Below are 7545 nucleotides of genomic sequence, written 5' to 3'. Positions count from 1 at the left end.
CTCTCCACTCCCTCCTAGGCAAGATACCGGTTATCAAGCACTCCATATACGCGTATGATATCACCATTTTGACTAACAGTGGATCGGATGGGGAAATCACAGATGCACTACAAAAAGCAGCTGACACGGTGCAGAGCTTCGTCCGGCGTAACGTACTTGTATGCTCTCCTAAAAAATCTGAATTACTAATAACTAGAAAAAAATCTGCCAAAACTGGGAAGCGGAAGATGCGGTTACCCCCATACAGGTGATTATGGAGGATGAAGCAGTCCCGCCCGTCTTAACGATAATAGTCCTAGGAATGCTGGTGCAGCACAATGCACACAATTCAGAGCCGATAGCGAGGCGGCAAGCCACGGCCCGCTAGATATGCGGCCTGCTTAGGCGCGTAGCTACGCCATATCACGGAATGGAGAGAGATCTATGCCGGCTGACTGAAGACTTCCTGGTCAGCCGCACTGTATACTCCTTCCCATACTGCCACGTACGCCTTTCGGATAGAGCAGAAATCAACAGCATCAATACGTACTGCATATAGGGCGGCTCTAGGGCTCCCTATGTATGCCAGCACTGAAAAAATGCTCAACTTGGGCATCTACAATACCATTGAAGGAGCTTATTGAGGCTCACAAAATTGCACAGCAGGCTCGTTTATCTCGCACGGAGGTAGGGAGGCAAATATTACACAATCTGGGGTTAAACCCCCTCATGAATTTGGCGGGAAGAATCCCATTGCAGCAGGCTATTTGGCGTCGTTTGGTAGTGAAGCCAATTCCAAAGAACATATTAGCAGGTAGACATGATGGAAGGCGGTTTGCCAGAGCTAGGGCCCTGCAGGACAAGTATCAGAACGACAAAACTGCAGTGTACGTAGATGCAGCAAAACAGAACGCACAGCTATACGCAATGACTGTAGTGACCGGAGAGAGGCGAATCTTAAACACTGCTTCTGTTAGAGTCCCATCCGCTCTGGAGGCGGAAGAAACTGCCATTGCGCTGGCCATCACGAGCACTTCCGCTCGGTCGGTCATAAGAGACTCTAAACGAGCAATAACAAATTTTGCTAAAGGCAGCGTAGCCGTCCCTGCGGCAAGGATCCTTAAAAAAGGCTGGGGAGAAGCAACCGTCGAGCTTGTGTGGGTCCCTGCCCACTCGGGGAACTTGGAGAATGAGGAGGCGCATCGTGTATCCCGAGGTCTAACAAACCGGGAGGTGCGACCCTCGGACGCTGTTTTCCCGGGTGAGGCACTGATCTCTTATACCGACGTCACAAAGTACCACACGAGCGAACGGAGGCTTTACCCTCCATCAGATGACCTCACGAAAGCGCAGGCCACAATCCTACGCCGCATACAAACGCATTCTTTCACCAGTCCTCATATACTGGCAATTATCACGAACGCAGAATTCGAACCAAAGTGTCAAAATTGTAGTCAAAATGCACAAGCTACCCAAGATCACATCTTGTGGGGAAGCGGGTGTTTCCCCCTCCAAAACTGCTCCTACCAGCTCCCTCAAAATTAACATGGGATGAACTTATCAGAACTCCCGACCGGGAGAAACAGCTGGACATTGTTTCCTGGCCCAAAGAGTCGCTTCCCGCGTGGAGCCACCCTCAGGCGTCAGACAGTTGACTCTTATACCCTTGTCACACGGGTAGTCTAACCACAATTAAGTACGACGGCCGTTAAGTCTAACGGCTGTTGTACCTTGTCACACGACAACCCTAACCGCAGTTAATCCGCTAACGGCCGTTTTCATAACGGAGGTAGGCAACCCCTGTTAGCGCCGTAAACTAACATGGCTGCCTCCATGTCGGACGCGAGCAGCTCGGCTCCCAGCTAAATATCGAGCCAAAAGCGTGTCAACTGGACCGTTGCGACGATGGAGGCGTTGATACGCATTTGGTAAGATAAATTACCGGTTTTGAGGTACCAGTTTGTCCGTGCTGAAAAAATATCGTGTGCATTTCACGAGATTGATACACAGCAGCGTTCGTTCATTGAACAGGGCTTCGCGCTATTTGATAGACGGGCATCAAAACACGCTGCTGACGCGTCCATAATCGAGCGCGAAGCCCTGTACAAGGCGGTGTAATAGCGGTGTTGCACGAACGCAGCCATGTATGAACTAAAGAACGCTTGGAAGCGCTGAAAACGTGTGACAGCGCCTCCGTCTGGTTTACGGTAACTGTGGTTACGTCCGTTAACTGCAGTTGGGGATAACAGCGGTTAAGCTTTCCCGTGTGACAAGGGTATTAGTCAAATAAAATTGATACCACCACCACCTACCTTCGGAGCTTCGCCCTACTCATCATCATTCACCCCGTGGATATGCAGTGATTTTTTTCCTTTATCATTGTATTTTATTTGTGTATTACTCTTTTTCCCCCTTTCATGTTATGTTACGAGCATTCGGACGATGCTTTTTGAGAGGGGTCAATGCGGCGCGCTCTTCTCTTTGATATTCTTATGTAACTAGTCCGTCGCACGCGTAGACGCTGCCTTGGGTAAGCCGGGCCCTAATCACAGGAAACTTTCAAGATAATTTTTGAAACTTTTTGAGCGCACAAATATGGACCGTCGATATTATTCTGGAACTAACTCTGCCACCAGCGATAAGGGTCTGATGTTTTATGCCACATGTATATAGGCCGACACATCTTGCTCCACGTGGGATTATTGACGGCCGACGCTCTGTTGGCCTCTATCAGTATAGGTGGTGTGAAGCGCCTATAGGGGCTCAATTCTTTAATAGGCGCACCACCGAAAGCCGCGCAGCGGTGGCCGTTGTAAACGTAATAGGGCTTTCTACCGGAGACGCCTGCTTTCACCACAGTCATGGGTCATGGGCGTGCGCGCGATTTGCCGTTTGTGATTGTCCTAAATAATTACTTCTGCGGTCACAGTTCGCGAATCGCACCGTATAATTGTGGACATGCGGCTGATTTCACAGCTTTATTGGACGACGTTGTCACCATACGCGCCAAGTATTAGCAAAACACCATGTCCTCTGAGGTCCGGGCGCCGGATTTCAGAGGTGATGGTCTGTTGCAAACAGTTCACCTCCAAACAGAGGACCTCCGAGATCACGCGCCGGATCTTGGAGGTCATGCACGGACGACCATCAACAAGCATCTCTACGAAGTGACGCTCGTCGTTAGTATGCCGCTTTCATTATAACGCCTCCACCGCTAGTGACTTCATTTGTTGACGCGTGAACCATCGTTCTCATTGGACACACTAGCTTAATTTTAGTGCCGTGTGTTTTAGTGACGATTTGCTCTGTATGTTCAGACCGACGCCTCCAGACTTATAAACATTACAATGTGAAGTCATTACCGCAACACATCACGGATGCAAAACTGGTATATATGCGCGGCATACACAAAAAGTGTATTCATTGCGGCTACGTGCTCCGCAAAAATTAACGACGTTATTGACACTGTATAAATAAAAAAGCGTGCTATAAAGCAAAATGATCAGTGTTGGCTGCTTTTGGTTATTAACATATTTTTCTCAACATTCGACAGGGAAACATTAACAGTGACCATGGTTGATCGTATCACGTATATCATGAAAATAGCGCGTACATCTCATCGTCTTTCTCTGCCAAGCTAGAATTTGTGACACATGTTTGGGACCCGTTAGGATAGCATCTATCGGTACCATCGAATCAAACATTCGATATTCAACGATACCATAGCATTCCTCCGCGCACGATCTGAAAGCAGCGCGCGGCACTGGCAGAAACAGTGCAGGCTCCAGTATGTGGCAGCGCACGCCAGTGAAAATTCCAGCGTCTCCAGCGCTTCCCGGTGAGCGCCAGCGTCACAGCGGCAAAGCCAGTGGCTCTGCCAGTGCGACCCAGCTCTTTCCCAGTGCTTTCACCGGAGTCCCAGTGAAATCGAGCGTATACCAGTGTTCCCAGTGCGGTCCAGTGTCAAAAAACGTACTGATATCACGCTGGGGGTACTGGAACGGCGCTGGTTTTTGCAATAGGGTATATATATATATATATATATATATATATATATATATACAACTTCATCTCTAACCGATAGCGAAAGAACGAGTCAGGCCAATATGTTCAATAATTATTTTCAATCTGTTTGCACTCATGACAACCGTATCACTCCTACAATTATTCCGATTGTCGCAAAGCCAATTGGACCATTAGTTATAAGTGATGAGGGTATTTTTAACCTTCTTCTGAACTTAGACCCCAAAAAAGCATGCGGCCCTGATGATATCGCCAACAATTTTCTGTTACGATATGCAGAGTGGTGCAGTAAATACCTGGGCAATATATATCGCAAATCTGTTCAAACTGCTAAACTTCCATCCGAATGGAAAGTAGCAAAGGTGATTCCAATACACAAATCTGGAGATACAGCTGTTCCCTCTAATTTCAGACCAATATCGCTTACCAGTACGTCATGCAAAATACTCGAACATATAATCCTAAAGCATTTAACTGTCTTTCTAGAAAATAACAACCTTCTGTCTCCCCACCAGCACGGCTTTCGGAAAGGGTTATCAACAGTAACCCAGCTTACTGAAGTTGTACACGATCTTGCCCTTTGTATAAATAACCGTTCCCAAACAGATATAATACTGCTTGATTTATCGAAAGCGTCCGATCGTGTCTGTCATACCAAACTGATTTCAAAACTAGAAAACACAATAGGGGGTGGAGAGATTACGAATTGGGTAAAAGATTTCATTAGCGACCGCCAACAGTTTGTGGTTTACGAAGGCGCATTATCAGGGACGGCTTCTGTAAAGTCGGGTGTGCCCCAAGGCTCCGTCCTTGGGCCATTATTATTTCTTATCTATATAAATGACATTACAGCCGACATAGACTGCAAAATTAAGCTCTTCGCTGACGACTGCGTTATTTACAGGGAAATTAAAGACAGCGATGACCACAAGGCACTAAATAGTTCATTGGAAAAAATTGCTCACTGGTGTGAAGAATGGCAAATGTCGATAAACTTAACAAAAACGGTCTGTATGACGGTGACCAGAAAAAAGGCACCCTCTGAGTTTACTTACACAATAAACAACACACCTTTACAAAGAGTCACGCTGCAGAAATATCTCGGTGTTACATTAACTTCCGATCTGAGATGGGAAGCACACATAAATAACGTCACAGCTGCCGCTTTGCGCAAGCTGATTTTCTTAAGAAGGCGTCTCCCACTTGCACCGACACAAACTAGACTCTTAACCTACACAACATTCGTTCGTCCAATTTTAGAGTACGCCAACACTGTTTGGTTCCCTCAATATGCCACTCATATCGCAAGGTTAGAACGGGTACAAAGGAAGGCCGTAAGGTTTATCTACAACAAGTATAAACGCACCGACTCGCCCACTAACCTCTTAGAATCTTGCGGTCTTCCTACGCTAGCGACAAGAGCAAAACTGGCACGATTAAAATTTCTACACAACCTGCTTCATAACCGCAGCCGCATCGATGCATCAAAATACATCTCCCTAGCAGAATCCAGAGAACTAAGACACAAACATGCGTTCACTATTACAGAATACACCTTGTACAACGATTGCTTCAAGCATTCATTCTTTCCCCTGTCAATAAGAGAATGGAATAGTCTAGATTCCTCGATTACCAGTATACAATCATTGTCAGAGTTCACCTCAAAAATCGAGGACATGTTCTGCAAATAATTTTCCAGTTATCTTTTTCTCTTTTGATGAGCCGTATTATCGTTTCTTCTAGCGGTTATTTTTGTGGAATAAATGTTCGCGTTCAATTGCGCGTAAACAATTTTGTTTTGCTGGGTGCAGTAACTGGTTCAAAGATACCTAAGTGTGTATTTTTCTGGTGTATTGTTTCCAGCGCTCTTGTGTTTGTGTACAACTAGTGTTGTATTGTCATTTTACTAGCAGTTATTTTTTGTGGAATAAATGTTCGAGTCCAATTGCGCGTAAACGAATTTGTTTGCTGGATGCAGGAACTGGTTCAAAGTTACCTAAGTGTGTATTTTTCTGGTGTATTGTTCCCAGTGCTCTTGTGTATGTGTACAACTAGAGTTGTATTGTCTACTAGATAAGAGCTGTCTTCTATGCCGTCTTTAAGTATGTACCGATTGCTCAGTGTTTGTATACAATTAACGCCACTTTTTCAGAATGTACTTATTGAATTTTGCCTCGAGACCCCTACAGGCATTTCTGCCTCCAACCATTCTTACACGTTCTGACAAATATGCCGCTGTATAAACGTGAAACTGAAAACTGTATTGTGTATCCAAGAACTGATGCCCTTCTGCTTTGGTCTCGTATGAGACTGGCAGTATCGAAAATAAAAAATAAATAAAATAAAATAAAAATATATATATATATATATATATATATATATATATATATATATATATATATATTGTTATTTATTATTTAGTTTTCCGCAAGTATCTATTGTATCACTGTGTAATTAATGTGACCGCTGGCATATAAGTGACCATTCCAGTGTCCTCGTGTCGTTCTGACGAAGGCCGGGCCGACGGCCGAAACGTCAAATACAGCTTCTTTTCACTTGTGCGTCAACACCTTGCTTTTGCTATATATATATATATATATATATATATATATATATATATATATATATATATATATATATATATATATATATATATATATATATATATTCACAGCACTAACAAGGTTGACACATATGATGCATTTCATTTATATTCCTAGGTATTACGTGCCAAAACCACGACATGATTACAAGGCACGCCGTAGTGGCAGCGGATCAATTTCGACCACCTCGAGTTCTCTAACGTGCACCTAAAGATAAGTATATACACGGGTGTTCTTGAATTTCCCCCCACCAAATTGCGGCCGCCGTGGCCGCGGGAATCGCGCCCGCGTCCTAGGACTTAACAGCAAACAGCTTAACCGCTGAGCTACCACCGTGAGCAAAGCAATATTTCGATGTATGTACACACCGGATTTTCTGTCCGATCACCCGCTACAAAGCGCACGGCATCATTAATAATCATCATCAACAACTAATATCCTCTAGCGGGCCCGGTTCGGGCCTGATCATGAAGAAGCGCGCCCTGGATTAGTTTAGTAATGAACGCCCGGGCCCGTGCCGGGCCCGGGCTTGGAACGACTGGCGCGGGCCGGGCTCGGGCTGGGTTTGGTCATGTACGCCCGGGCCCGGGCCGGGCCCGCGCTTGGAACCACGGGCCCGGGCTCGGCTCGGGCTTCATAAAGCGGGCCCGGGCCGGGCCCGGGCCGTAAAATTTGGTCCGTGCAGTGCTCTAATGTGGACTGCTTGTTAGCAATAGCAGGCATCATTTCGTGAAACCTTATGATTCATTTCCAGTCGAGCGGCGACGCAGCGCTCAGCTCAATCAAGTGAAGGACGAAGTTCGAGTTCAGACATGTTTGAGAATACGGGGGTTATTACCGCGAAGCCAAAAATGCCCTTCGGCGAGTTTGTCACTACCCAGACAAGTGCTTCCTATGAGTATCGGAAAGCGGGAGCCCGAGCAAGTGCCGCAGGGCGGGG

The sequence above is a fragment of the Rhipicephalus sanguineus genome, chromosome 11 (assembly GCF_013339695.2).
Source record: "Rhipicephalus sanguineus isolate Rsan-2018 chromosome 11, BIME_Rsan_1.4, whole genome shotgun sequence".
NCBI classification, from domain to species: Eukaryota; Metazoa; Arthropoda; class Arachnida; order Ixodida; family Ixodidae; genus Rhipicephalus; species Rhipicephalus sanguineus.
The sequence above is the reverse complement of the archived record's forward strand: the minus strand, read 5'-3'. Positions refer to the sequence as shown.